Source organism: Pimephales promelas, chromosome 19, assembly GCF_988280905.1.
Source record: "Pimephales promelas chromosome 19, fPimPro1.hap1.1, whole genome shotgun sequence".
Lineage (NCBI taxonomy): Eukaryota > Metazoa > Chordata > Actinopteri > Cypriniformes > Leuciscidae > Pimephales > Pimephales promelas.
The window spans coordinates 16,774,581-16,789,984 of NC_142787.1; the positions used below are offsets into that span (position 1 = coordinate 16,774,581).

The 15,404-nt window shown below is 37.2% G+C and overlaps 1 protein-coding gene across 2 annotated transcripts in view; it reads left to right on the plus strand.

Moving 5' to 3' along the window:
- The first annotated feature begins 2,039 nt into the window (after positions 1-2,039).
- Positions 2,040-15,404, plus strand: part of ccbe1 (collagen and calcium binding EGF domains 1) — an 87,492-nt gene continuing 74,127 nt past the window's right edge. For both annotated transcript variants that reach the window (XM_039687879.2, XM_089123790.1), the window contains exons 1-2: positions 2,040-2,157; positions 4,641-4,756. The gene's annotated coding sequence lies outside the window, so the exon portion shown is untranslated. The remainder of the gene's footprint in view (positions 2,158-4,640; positions 4,757-15,404) is intronic.

Below are 15,404 nucleotides of genomic sequence, written 5' to 3' on the forward strand. Positions count from 1 at the left end.
TTCACCATGTCCCTTAGGGGGCTCCGTAATCAATCGAACCTGCACTGAAAAAAAAAACTATTAAAAAATCAAACTTTGAAACAATTTTTTGTAAATTGTACAAATAGTTACAAAAAATACATTGAATTACATTGAAACTTGAAAAGTACAAAGACTGATGGCCTATGGTATCTCTTGTAAAACTCTAATCTTTAATAATCTTCTTTTACAGAGACATCGTAAGGCTTGGTTCCAGCTCTGTAATATAGGTCGTCTCTGCTGACTATCTGAGGATACACTCCTTTTGCTTGGATGCTTTATCGAAAGGCTTTCTGAGCCTGATAATAAGGCTAGCAAGACTAACAACAACAATAGAGCAAAAACACAAAGACATTTAGAGATCTTCCCCTAGGCACGAGGGTGAGAAGAGTTACCAAAGAGATCTTCTGGCCTTTCCAGATTTTAAAGCCTGGAGGAAACGCACTGAACCATACACAGAGGATTTTGCTGACATGTTACAGTAGATGTTAATTATATTCTGTTCTGATGTCATATGCAAAACTGTGTAGACACTACTTAGCCTATCCGTAACGTTAAGAACATAATAATGTATGCTTGGTGTCCTAGCCAGTTTTAGAGAAATTATAATGAACATTAAAAAAGGAATTAGGTGAGAAGCCAAATAAGCAATTTGGCATCTGGTAGATGTTCTTCACCCAACTCGATCTATGCTAAGTGCCGGGAGAGTCCCACTGGAAATACCTGAAATGAAGTGATTTACTCAGGAGTACAAAAATGCAATACAGTAATCATCAGTTTATCAGTTTCACCTCCATAAATGCTGAAGTTTTGTTCTGCCATGCATGGTTTTTCATTATTAGGTTACAACCACAGCTTATAAAGGGCCTAAAGCTTTATTCGGACGGGATTAGTTTAACATGGAGAGGTAGGATAAAGTAATTATTACCAGAGCTTCTCAGTGATTTTAGTCCCGTCCGAATGTGCCATCTCAGTAATAATTACGGACAATGTCAATAAAGGTTACGGCGATTTTTTTTCCTTTTGGAAAAAAATTACCTCACGTAATACTAATATTCTGTTATTTCCTGTTTAAAAGTACTTTTTTGTGGCTTTTCCAAGTATGGCGGCGCTTGGAAAAGCATTCAGTTGCATGATGTCAAGTATGTTGCAAAACATGCCATTCAGATAAAAAAGAAGGTTGAAAGCACTTGTCAGAAACACGAAACTTCTTCTAGCTTTAGACCATTTTACCAACAGACTTCAATCAGAGTTTAATTAATTGAATTAATAAATCTTACTGTTATATGTAGGTTACCCTAAATGTGTTTGTTCACGTGAAATCAGGAAGGAATACGCACATGATGGCAGGGAGGTGACAGGGAGAGATTTATTGTCCCATGTGAATTGACCATTACTGTTACAGACGTCCTGTTGTAAAATTACATTACTCCATCAACCCTTGAAAAACGAATTAAAACGGCTTAAAATCTACATCCAACCGTTTAAAAGTTTTTAATTAGTAAGAAATTAGTCCTTTTATTCAGCATTTTTTAGATAGCCAGTAAATACTTTTTTAAAAAAAATGTTTTTATTTCAAATAAATATAGCTATTTAGAATTTTCTATTTATCAGAGAATACTGAAAAAAGTCATGGTTTCCTCAAATAGAGCGGCACATCAAATTGATAATAATAAAGGTGTCAGATCGCAAACTTTTAAATGGTAATGTTTATGACATTTTCAGTCATGCATTGAGGTGAAAGGGAATGCTACCTTTTAAAGTAAGCTTTCTTCAGGTATTATAGACCTTCTTGAACTGGAACAGAAATGGAATTGACTAACAATTCACCAAAGTCTTTTTTTTAAATAAAGATTTACAATTATTTTGGCTTTGGGGACAGTCCTGATTTTGTCACAATTTGTTCCTGTCCAAACATTTAATCCTAACCATATGCCTAACCCGAAACCTAATCCTACCCATAAGTTATCTATAAAATCAGAGTGAAATGAATTGTGAATAACACTGATGAAAACTGAACTTGTCCCTTAAAATCCGATTGGTTGATTGGAATGTTGTTCCAGGATCAACAAAGATGATGGACTTGGTGAAATCAGCTTCTCCAGGATGGCACACTGAAGAATTTGGCTCATTTTAGAGGTAAACAGATGCTGCATGTTTGAAGTTAAAATGAATTTACACCATCCTGAACAGGTGTGATCAAGCTAAAAATATCTTCCATGTTTACATTTTTAGCATAAATGACACTGCAACAAGCTACACTCACCTAAAGGATTATTAGGAACACCTGTTCAATTTCTTATTAATGCAATTATCTAACCAACCAATAACATGGCAGTTGCTTCAATGCGTTTAGGGGTGTGGTCCTGAACTCCAAACTGAATGTCAGAATGGGAAAGAAAGGTGATTTAAGCAATTTGAGCATGGCATGGTAGTTGGTGACAGACGGGCCTGTCTGAGTATTTTACAATCTGCTCTACTTGGATTTTCACACACAACCATTTCTAGGGTCAACGAATGGTTTGAAAAGGGAATTTGCAAAAGCGCACCAAAATTGGACAGTTGAAGACTGGAAAAATGTTGCCTAGTCTGATGAGTCTTTATTTCTGTTAAGACATTCAGATGGTAGAGTCGGAATTTGGCGTAAACAGAAAGAGAACATGGATCCATGATGCCTTGTTACCACTGTGCAGGCTGGTGGTGGTGGTGTAATGGTGTGGGGGATGTTTTCTTGGCACACTTTAGCCCCTTAGTGCCAATTGTACATCGCTTAAATGCCACGGCGTACCTGAGAATTGTTTCTGACCATGTCCATCCCTTTATGGCCACCATGTCCCCATCCTCTGATGGCTACTTCCAGCAGGATGAAGCACAATTTCACAAACTTGAATCATTTCAAATTGGTTTCTTGAACATGACAATGAGTTCACTGTACTAAAATGGCCCCCACAGTCACCAGATCTCAACCCAATAGAGCATCTTTGAGATGTGGTGGAACAGGAGCTTCGTGCCCTGAATGTGCATCCCACAAATCTACACGATGCTATCCTATCAATATGGGCCAACATTCCTAAAGAATGCGTTCAGCACCTTAATGAATCAATGCCACGTAGAATTAAGGCAGTTCTGAAGGCGAAAGGGGCTCAAACACAGTATTAGTATGGTGTTCCTAATAATTCTTTAGGTGAGGGTATATTAATATTGGTCAAAAATGCCAATTATACTTCAAAATTTGTAGATTCACTTTGGTCCGTAGCAAAAGTTGTTGGAAACTGGTTAGGACACAAGGGTGAATTTGTATGGCTTCTATTTGTTTCTGCTTGCTTTATCAGATCTGCATGCTGTATCATTTCTGAAATATCATAGGTCAAGCGTATTATCATATCTGGATAAAGCAGCTTTGCGTGTGTTTACTAAGGTGAGCGTGAGGGCAGACCCTGGCATGGGCTGGGCTGCTTGAATTACCATGTGCACGGTTTCATTGTTACCAAGCTGGGATGTGTTTACACGCAACTGAAACACAAGCCACCTCACCTGCCTCTCACATACAACCACAGGGTTAGACTTACCGGGGTCTTGTCTCTGCAAATATGTGTGTTCTGCTTCCTGTGTTGAAGTGTGTTTAAGATTTTCTCGAGATTGGCCATTATTTCGCATGCGAAGATGAACATGCTGGGGGGAAAACAACAGCGTCAATCCACAAGGCTGAATCTACTACCAGTGTGGACATGACCCATAAGAGGCAATCACACTAATTAATTAATATGCTCTCCAAACAAATCAAACATACAATGTGTTGCCATGGAGATGAGAATAAAACCTCGAACAAACCTTCCAGTTGAGAGACAGAAATTGGGACATCGGGATCCAGGCAGACTTGCTGGCAAAGTTGGTTTTGTTGAATGTGCAGTTTTCTAAACTACGCACAAACGGCATGAAGCCTCTTTATGATTGATGATGTAGTTATCCACATCTAGGCTCTGGTGGATGCATCACCAGACTCGCTGAATTATGGCCTTGCAGCTTATGACGACAACATCGTGTAAGACAGCGTATATGGGCCAGAGCAAACAAATGAGCCGACTACATAAAGACTTAATACAACGCTCTATGTGCTATAAGACTGCATGGAAAGAATCTGTAGCTCTCTCAAGCGCTCTGCCCTCCTTATTATTTCTCATTACCTCCATATTATTTGGTTTGGTTGTAGTCTGAGACAATGATTTGTTGACAAAACTGTTAATGATAGAGCCGTATCATTCAAAACCATTCAAAAAAGTAATGTAATCCCTCATCTTCCTAAAGTTTTGGCAAATGGACTTGCTTAGAAATGTCTAAGTAATTAAGAACAACACTGGCGTCCTGTAAAAAGCTGTCTCCAAGTTTGGAAAGGCTATTCTGTGCAAAGTTATTTTATCTACAGTATTTTTGCAATTCTTGCTTATTTGCTGACCAGTGATGTGATTAAAAATGGGCTTTTTTGTCTCTTTTTTTTAAATGACCATGACTTTTCAGACATTATAGAAGGTATTTGACTTACTTTGGATTTTTTTCCAATTAAAAAGACATTGGGATGTTGGAAATGTGAAAGATGGCTCATTTTCTTCCATTGCTTGTTTCAGATTTTGCGTTCATTTGGCCTTGGACACAAGATAACACGGCAGCCCAGCAATAAATTCCAGCTTTGTGAATCTTACAAAGTAGTCTCTAGTAAGAAAATCTCTGATTCAATTCTGAGGTAAGCTATTATCAATCATTACTTTCAAACTCCAACCCTACTTTACAAATAATACCTTTAATGCAACGCATTCTCACCCCAAGGCGTCACCTTTGACCATGCTTCAATATTTGACGTTTTAGGCGCCCTTTAGCGTCACTTACATGACGCGATCCTACGGCGTCATCTAACTGACGCTAAAGGAAAGCGTCGGTTAGAGGACGCGGTTAGGTTTAGGTGTGGGGTGGGGGTAGGGTACACGCGATCCTAGGGCGTCATCTAACTGACGCTTAAGGGCGCCTAAAGCGTCAGATATTGAAGCATGTCCAAATGCTTCCCAAGGCGTCAGTTAAGTGACGCCTTGGGGGTGAGAATGGGCTGTTTAATGGCAATCCACGAATCTGAACTATCTCTAAATGAACAGTGTTTCCATCAGATTTGTAGCTGAGAGTTTCTAGAGGACCAGATTTTATGGCCGTAGGCTTCTGAGACCTTGACATTTGAAGGAACTGTCGCAGTCTGTTTGTTTCTCTCTCATTGACTTCTTTTGTGTCTAGTTTTTCATCCCCTGATGACTAAGCAACAGGGAGTCAATGTCCACAATCCCGCTAGTGATTATGTGTCATTCTCAGACAATATCACAGACTACAGAGCACAATGTCATCCTCTTAGATTCCTTACAGTGACTATAGAGCAAACACCCACACCCACACATACATTTGTTTTCTATCAAGGCTTCCATTAAGTTGTTTTGGTAACACTTTAGAATATCAGTTCATTATTAATATGTAACTAAGGAAGTAATCCAGGACAAATGATACTACATTAACATTTCGGTTACTGCTATTAATTAATATGAACTAATATTGAAGCTAATCAGTAGAAATACCAAATTTAGGATTATGATAGTTCCTTATCATTAATAACTGATGAGATTAGCCTCAACTGACAAATGATAAAGAATTGCCAATTAATTACTAATCACAACATCATCATGTTTCTGAGACGTAATAAATCATCTTTTTTACTCTAAATATAGTCAAAAAATGATTCACTAATTACTCGAGTGTTGCCTCACTCTGCAGGAACTACGAGTGATCTTTTTTTGGAAGATATTTTCTGATATTTCTCTCTTCATTTTATCTCTCTGCATTGCAGTACATGACTAAATGTAAATGCAGTCAGTCAGAGAAGGGTTTTGTGTGTCTGTTTTCCTCAGCGCTCTTTGAAATGACTCTTATGATTTAATGTTCATGCTCAGTCAGCAGGATTCTCCTTTAACATTCATCCTGGTACATTCCCAGCTCTCTCTGTCTTTATGTGGGGGTATATATATGAATACTCCCGTGGCTTACCCCCCCCCCCCCCCCATTGATCAGATCAATAAAATCTGGTAATGAAAAGAAGGGGTCAAACAAATCTCTTATGCTCGCCAAGTCTGCATTTTTGATCTAAACAGTAAAACAGTAATATTGTGAAGTATTATTCCAATTTAAAATGATGTATTTGAATATATTTTAAAGTATAATTTATTCAGCATGCATTTTTTTCAGCAGCCATTACTCCAGTCTTCAATGTCACATGGTAATTGTTGCATTATTCCAAAAAAATAGATTGAGATTCACAAGAGCTTCACAAATAAATGTCAAGAGCTTCACAAAAACTGAATAACATTCCCACATAAATGTAATTAAATTTGAAGAAACATTTCTGATTATTATCATGGTTGCCTAATTTTTTGTGGCAACCATGATGAATTGAATTGAAAGTTCAAAAGAAATAGATGTTTTAAAATAGATGTTTGTTTTTTTTAAACGATATTAATGTTGGTCACTTTGGATTAATTGAATGCGTCCTTGATAAATACAAGTATTCAATAAAAGCATAAATAGGCTTCTGTGGATTTGTTTACAGAATGCATTTATTTGCACATGCTTGTATTTAAAAGCAGTTCTGACCTTCTGCTGTCTCTAAATGACCCCGACATTAATATATATATATATATTTTTTTGGTCTCATAATCTCTGCGTCCCATCCACACATCATTAGAGCAGATGGGAATGACCAGATGTTTGTGATTTACCAAGAATGCAAAATGATTCCGGATAAAAAAAAAAAAAAGAAGAAGAGTGGGTACTATAAAACAGACATGAATGCCCTTCATGTTCGGTTGTCATTTAATCACAGATGATTATATGGAGAAATCAAACCGCAGTTCAGCAGATGTTGCATAAAGCTGGACTGGACAGAGTGATGCGGATTCCTCTGCATAGACCATTGGTGTGGGCGATTTTAACCACGATTGAAGAAACGGGTTGAAAGACAGAGAAAAAAATGCGAGATTGACAGATGGACAGACCGTGTTTATGTCTGAATAATCCATCTCCAGACTTCTGGTTAAAGATCTATCAAAATCTGCAAAAGAGATCTATTTATTTGAATCTAATTGTTTGAGTCTAAGAAGTTTTCCTTAACTAACCCTATGGGTAACCTTTCAATAGATGAAAGCCTTTCATATCTGATCACAGGAGCTCACTGGGGAAAGTGATGACTACAGTACTTTGACTGTGTAAAACCCTTCAGATCTTCATCCTAAGAGTTAAAACTGGTCTTGAGCCCTTAATGTCTGCTTTAATTAGTGATTTTTCTTACATGACCTTTAAACCCATGAAATTGTACTTTACTTTTAATATTGTCTATGTTGATGTGGGAATGATTAGTCAAGTAGCAGATCTTCATATCCAAAAGTGTCCTTTTTTATCCAATTTGTGCCAATTTCTAGTCCGATATACTGCCCAGTATATGATATATATGGTCAGCCCTATCTATGGGTTAAATCAGGCATAAACAAAATTGTGTTTCATTTTTCAGACCTCTTTTACCTCTGCCAAACTCTCATTACCCCTTTTACCAAATGAATTCCTTCTTGTGACCACTGAAGGCATTTTTCAGACAAGGGCACAAAATAATGTAATTCGGTGGCATTCATGTGAAACACTTATGATGTTTGAGGACTATAATGCTGCAAGATGCTAGAGTCTGTTTAGTAAAGGTCTACTTGGCTTTGGAAAGCTCAGGGTCAAGGGCCCTTTTATTGGATATGATGTACACTACCGGTCAAAAGACTATAGGGCCAGGGCAGTACGTTAGTTTGTTTTTGAAACAAATTAATCTCCAAAAAATTGATCAAAAGTGACCGTAAAGACATTTTAAATAAACACTGTTCCTTTGAAATTTCACCAAATAATCCAGAAAAAAATGTATTGCATGTTTCCATAAAAACATTAAGAAACTGTGTCACAATAAGAAATGTTTGCGATATAGTGTTGCTTGCTTAGGGACACAAGAGTCACTTTGTCATGACCCCTGTGTTTTGTGTTTAAGGGCTTTTATTGTGTTTCATATCTTAGTAGTGTCTGCTTGTAGTCCCTTTGTAATTCTTTTGCGTTCCTGTTCGCTGTCTAGATTATGTTGTTCCAGTGATGTTTCGTTGCAGTGCTCAGTTTTTGTTTCGTGTGTTCCTTAATCTTCTGGTGTTTTCGAGTTTATTTGTTTACTTTTGTCTTTTGTTTTACATTTAGTTTCAACTCTCTCTGAGTTCGCCTGCATAAGATACGGGAACCATAATTTCCAATTCATCAATCAATACTGATGTACAAAATAGTGCTGTCAATTCGATTAATTGCGATCAATCGCATCTAACGCAAAAGTTTGTAAATGTGTGTGTGTGTGTAACATTGAATTTAAAAAAAAAAATAGTTTTTGACCCATGTGTAAACAGTGCTTTGAAGCTACTTTGTGTGATTTTTACCCCCATCTAGCAGTGAAAATGTATATGACCGTCCAGTGGATATTAGTTTCTGTCCCTCTCAATTCCAATTTTGTTTTAACTCCTACGGTGGCCAATGTAGTCCAAGATTAACATGGCTTCCTGTTCGACCTCGTCCATGAGTGTTTAATCAAACGTAAACGCGAAAGGCGAAGCTTGAATTAACGTGTATGTCCCTCTTTGGCTAATGTACTTTCAAGATAGAGGGGCAACATGGCGACCGACATTAGAACCCCTTTCCCGTATGTATTTTCAATGGCATATTATACACTCACGAGAATACTTTATTACTTGAATGAAGTAAATATACATTAATGAGCGCATATGTTTTTGAAAGAACTAAGTGTTTTTAGCTATAAATAAACTAAAAGATTTACACAGTAGCTTTAAGATTTTTAGCTAGGTCTAACAGGTATATACTGTACCATACGTATATACAGAAATTGAATAATGTTATCAAGCACTTCACAGTCTTCACTGCATAAATTATAAAATAAATATGTTATTCACTCAAGAGCAGTAGTTGATTTCTTTGATTATCCTTATAATAGCGGGTTTATTAGTCTGCTGTCACTTTAAGATCTGTGAACTCATTTAAGACTGTTTGCCAGAATACTCGACAAAACGGGCATTTCGGCATAATTTTGTGTTTTTGTCCGTTCAAGCGCTGTCTTCTCTGCATGTCACACAGATAGGAGATTCACAAACATGCACCAGTTCAGCACTGCATTTTCTTTTGCTTCTTTTTGCGCTTGAATGCATTACAGTAAAAGCATTAGCATGAATGAGAGTGTGATCACACTAGTGATCGCTATGTAACGCTAGTCAAAGGACGGCGAAAAAGAATGGATGCTGTGTTAATTGCGTTAAATAATTTAAACACGATAAACTGAGAAAAAAAAAATAATCCCATGCTGTAACGCATTCATTTTGACAGCCTTAATATATGTAGGCTTATGATCGATTTGACAACACTAGAAAACACAGACACAAATACACATTCACAACTGTATATTTTGTCTGGTCTTCCAGGCTGGGATGTCACATTGATGTGAAAGAGACAAATGATTGACAGTCACAGCCACAACATCCGGCTCTGAAACTCTAGAAGACATCATGCTGTTTAAACAAACGACCTTCAGATAGATAGATAGATAGATAGATAGATAGATAGATAGATAGATAGATAGATAGATAGATAGATAGATAGATAGATAGATAGATAGATAGATAGATAGATAGATAGATAGATAGATAGATAGATAGATAGATAGATAGATAGATAGATAGATAGATAGATAGAGGTAGATGGATGAATGGATAGGTAGGTGGATGGATGGATGGGTGGATGGAAGGAAGGAAGGAAGGACCCCTTTCCCGTAGATAGATAGATAGATAGATAGATAGATAGATAGATAGATAGATAGATAGATAGATAGATAGATAGATAGATAGATAGATAGATAGATAGATAGATAGATAGATAGATAGATAGATAGATAGATAGATAGATAGATAGATAGATAGATAGATAGATAGATAGATAGATAGATATCCATAGATAGATAGATAGAGGTGGATGGATGGATGGATGGATGGATGGATGGAAGAAAGAAAGAAAGAAAGAAAGAAAGAAAGAAAGAAAGAAAGAAAGAAAGAAAGAAAGAAAGAAAGAAAGAAAGAAAGAAAGAAAGAAAGAAAGAAAGAAAGAAAGAAAGAAAGAAAGAAAGAAGTCCACAAGATATAGAAACACATAAGAGTCTGACATCACACTGAAATACTCAGTCTCTGGTTCCCACACTTGCCCTTGTCGGTCAAAACTTCTTGACCTGGTCCGATTAAAGTCTAGAATGACTGTCTAAGTGAGTTGGGTGGAGATCAGGTGACCTGTCTCTCTCTCACACACACATTCTTGTAGCAGACACCTGCAAGATTATGTGAGTCTTGAACTGCAGGGGCCAATGAAAAATTCAGAATGGCCTGAGCACTCACTTATTCCGGTGCAATGGGGCCTGAGGACACATCAGAGAAAACACACCCACGACATGCTATATTCCACCGCACAAAACCAAAACCTCCAACTTTTTCCAAGCACTATTAATAAAGCTAATTGTGATCTTTAATGCTAGATAACTATTTTGACAATTGCTGATTTTGTGATCAATAATTGAATAATCTAAAGTTTTTTGCCATTATATTGAAATTGTTCTATACTTGTTTGTTTGATACCAAAAGATACCAATAAAGTAGTCTCTGAAATTATTCTCTAGAAGTGCTAATAAATAGTATTTAGTATTATTTTGAAAAATGTTGATTTGTGATAAATGATGAAATTGATTCATTTGAATATATATATTTTAAAAGGGTAATCTTTTTTCCAGTTTTTGTATTTAAACGCATGTTTTTTTTATTCATTCATGAATTTATTCATTCTTTCATAAGTTTATTGTTATAATGTTTTGTTATTATTACAGATAGACATACTAATACATTTTTTTTACTAAATTTATTCTCTATAAATGCTAATAAATATTTCTAAATAACTATGATATAAATAACTATTTTATGAATGCGGATTTTGTGATAAATAAACTGATTCATCTTAAGATTTTTTAAAAAGGTCTAATCTTTTTTCCATTTTTGTATTGAATTTTTTTTTTCAAATGTATTATGTATCTGTTTATTTATGTATTAATTATATCATAACTTTATTGTTGTTATTACAAAAACAAAATACAAATAATACAAGTACTTACCCCCTCTACAAAAAAATATGTTATAAAAAATATATTATAAAACTATTATAGACAACAACAATTTTATTTTATTTTATTTTTGACCCAACAAATCAATTATGAAATTTATCAATTAGGTTTATTTCCAATGTTTACAATTTAATTGTTGTACTGCAACATTCTAACACAATTCAGTGAACAAGATGTCTTGGTTGGCACAAAAGAGCAGTTTTGCATAAACCTGAAAAAATGGGAAAAAATGCATTGTTACGATGGCATTTGATTCTTCGCAGATGTCGGATTCAACCGCAGAGGTCAGCTGAAAATGTTTAATTCAAGTCGTAATATTTCAGCACAAAATATTTCACAATATATCCACAACCAAGATAAACATATAATACATAGTCGCACATCTTGCAAACATATGTCACGTTGAGGTGCCGTTGGTGTGTAGCTAATGTGGTGACCCTGATCTGTGTGTGCAGAAATACATGGCTAACTCAGAAGATCTCCAGAGGTTGGGAGGACTGAATGTTCAGGCCGTCGATGTGCCAAGTTCCTGTAGCTACAAGGAACAGCTTTGTCTGAAGGGGATTATGGAATATCTCAAGTGTATACATTCTTTGTCTGTCAGGTGAGCTGTCACATGTCCATTCATATGTGAGGAGAATAGCAGAAGCGCAGCTGCATGTCTTATAGGAAGCCATTGTACTGAGAACCTTGTAGTGGGTGCAGGGCATTCGGTTTTTCTGTCGCTCGACTCTGGTCAGGATGTGACAACAAAGGTGTTTCATTTTCTCTCCGAGAGCTGTTAAATTTCCAGAGGACTAAAACACAAGAGGGCTGGCTTTCAATTTAATGTTGCGTAAGATAGAAATGTTCAGTCAGAGAGACAGGCTGCTGTCATGGGAAAGCAGCAACACTTAACCCCTTAAACAGAGCTCTTGAGGTAAACGACTTCGAATAACATTCATAAAAAATCCATGGAATGACCACAACCAAATAAATCGATCAATGTACTAAACACACAGTGAATGTGGTCTTGTAGCTGCTTTGGATTAATAAATCTCAGCTGGGTCAATGAAAAAGCTTCAGGTAAAAAAGCTTTGGTAGTTGCTAAGGAGTTGCTATGCATATGCTAAAATATTATGAGTGGTTTATGGTGTTCAGGTTGGTTGCTAGAGCATTGCGGTGTGGCAACGCATTCTCACCCCAAGGCGTCACCTTTGACCATGCTTCACAGCCCATTCTCACTCCCAAGGCGTCACCTAACTGACGCCTTGGGAAGCATTTGGACATGCTTCAATATCTGACGCTTTAGGCGCCCTTTAGCGTCAGTAAGATGACGCCCTAGGATCGCGTGTACCCTACCCCCACCCCACACCTAAACCTAACCGCGTCCTCTAACAGACGCTTTCCTTTAGCGTCAGTTAGAGGACGCCGTAGGATCGCGTCATGTAAGTGACGCTAAAGGGCGCCTAAAACGTCAAATATTGAAGCATGGTCAAAGGTGACGCCTTGGGGTGAGAATGCGTTGTGCTTCAATATTTGACGTTTTAGGCGCCCTTTAGCGTCACTTACATGACGCGATCCTACGGCGTCATTTAACTGACGCTAAAGGAAAGCGTCTGTTAGAGGACGCGGTTAGGTTTAGGTGTGGGGTGGGGGTAGGGTACACGCGATCCTAGGGCGTCATCTTACTGACGCTTAAGGGCGCCTAAAGCGTCAGATATTGAAGCATGTCCAAATGCTTCCCAAGGCGTCAGTTAAGTGACGCCTTGGGTGTGAGAATGGGCTGGGTGTGGTTGTGAATGTGTTCTGAGATTGTTCCTAGGATGTTATGCTATGGTGATGGTGGTTTAAAGTGGTGTGGTTGGCTGCTAGGGCATTACTATGTGTTTGTTAAATGGTTGTTAGAGGTTCACTTTCAAATGAAAATTAGCTCACGATTTACTCACCCTCAAGCCATCTTACGCAGCCCATTCTCACTCCCAAGGCGTCACCTAACTGACGCCTTGGGAAGCATTTGGACATGCTTCAATATCTGACGCTTTAGGCGCCCTTTAGCGTCAGTTAGATGACGCCCTAGGATCGCGTGTACCCTACCCCCACCCCACACCTAAACCTAACCGCGTCCTCTAACTGACGCTTTCCTTTAGCGTCAGTTAGATGATGCCGTAGGATCGCGTCATGTAAGTGACGCTAAAGGGCGCCTAAAACGTCAAATATTGAAGCATGGTCAAAGGTGACGCCTTGGGGTGAGAATGCGTTGTCTTACGAGTATATGACTTTATTCTTTCAGACGAATGCAATCAGAGTTATATTAAAAAATAATCTGGCTCTTCTAAATTTTATAATGGCAGTGGATTGCAACAAACAGATTGAAGCTCAAAACATGCATCCATTCTCAACAGTAACATTCTCATGCAACAGTAACTCAAACTATTGACAGAAATACAGCATACTGCACTGGCAATTGTACCATTTTAAAGGGTAATTCCACCGGTGGAGACATGAATATGGAGACATGAATATGTATTGAAAGTGGGTCATATATGTAGTATAATAGTACCATAAATTTCTAATTTGGGTCCTTTTTGGCCGATTAAAGGTAGAAAATTTCTTTTTAGTGCTTGTGGATTGTAAACAACAATCCCCATAGTGCATTGCAATGCTCAGCTCCAAAGGCCACTCCCACTACTTGCCCACTAGAGTTGAGCTCTTCTACGCCTGGAAATCATTTCACCAGTGGTGGAGGAAGTACTGAATCTCAGTACTTAAGTAAAAGTACAAATACCCAGATAAATATTTACTTTAGTAAAAGTAGAAGTAACACAATGACAACCATACTTAAGTAAAAAGTAAAAAGTACTTTATTTTAAATGTACTTTAAGTATTAAAAGTAAAAGTACTTGCATAACAATTTATTATCTTAATGTCTATTTTCTAATGATTAATAAAACATTTAATTCTAACTCATTCAACCTAATAGCCTACTCCTATAATAATGTTCAATAATGATGGAAAAAAAATGTCACCATTTCTGAAACAAGCTTGCAATTAGGCAATATCATGCTTATCCTTACTATATGTTTAATAACTATGTTTGGCAGTACACGCGATTCATTTATGGTGTAATTCTGAACCTCTTGGCTTGCCATAATCCTAACCAAACGTATATTACTCACGGTGTGTTTCCTATGCATGTAAAAACTAATTTTCGCGTATGAGTTGCATGATAAACACACTGCGTGCAAGACGCATTTAGTGACCGGGTTGATATACTGTATCTATGGCAACCAAACGTCACTGGTGAGACAAACGTGCAACGAACGGACGGTCAGATTACGTTTTGTCAGGGGAAAAACTGATCAGAAAATGTAACGAAAATGTAACAGAAGTTGTAGAAATGTAGTGGAGTAGAAAGTATAATAATTGCTGCAAAATGTAACGAAGTAAAAGTAAAAAGTAGGCACTATTTATTGTACTTAAGTAAAGTAAAGATACGTGAAAAATGTACTTAAGTAAAGTAACGAAGTATTTGTACTTCGTTACATTCCACCACTGCATTTCACACAATGAAATCAGATAATGCGTGCTAATATAATATGACGACGTAAGAGCATTAAGGCGGCGCCCGCGCCATAAGCCAATGGATTGCCGTGATTCTATGTGGGCTTCAGACAATCGGCACACTTACTCTGACCCGAAATTTTACATGTGAAATGCAGCCAAACCTTGGAGCGTTTTGTCTTCGGCATCTTCATTAATCCCCTCGCTATCAGACGACCATTCAATAGTATGACTGGATTTCTAACAATGGAAATCTTAATGCAAATCAGTGGAGTGTCCCTTTAAATATCTATCCTTTAAATATCTACATGATTTTCCATTGGGAGAGAAAGGCCAGTGAATTGATATGGTTTGCTAAAATTGCTAAAGTGATTTAAGTGTAATTATAAAGGTAGACACTTCCAGATATGCAATAAGGTATTTTGATTGGGGTCACATGGAGAGGTCACTGCTGTCTATTATTTTGTAAATGAGTTGTTCAGATGTGTTTTAAAAGCTCTTTATTAATATTTACTGATCTTAAATGTTGTGT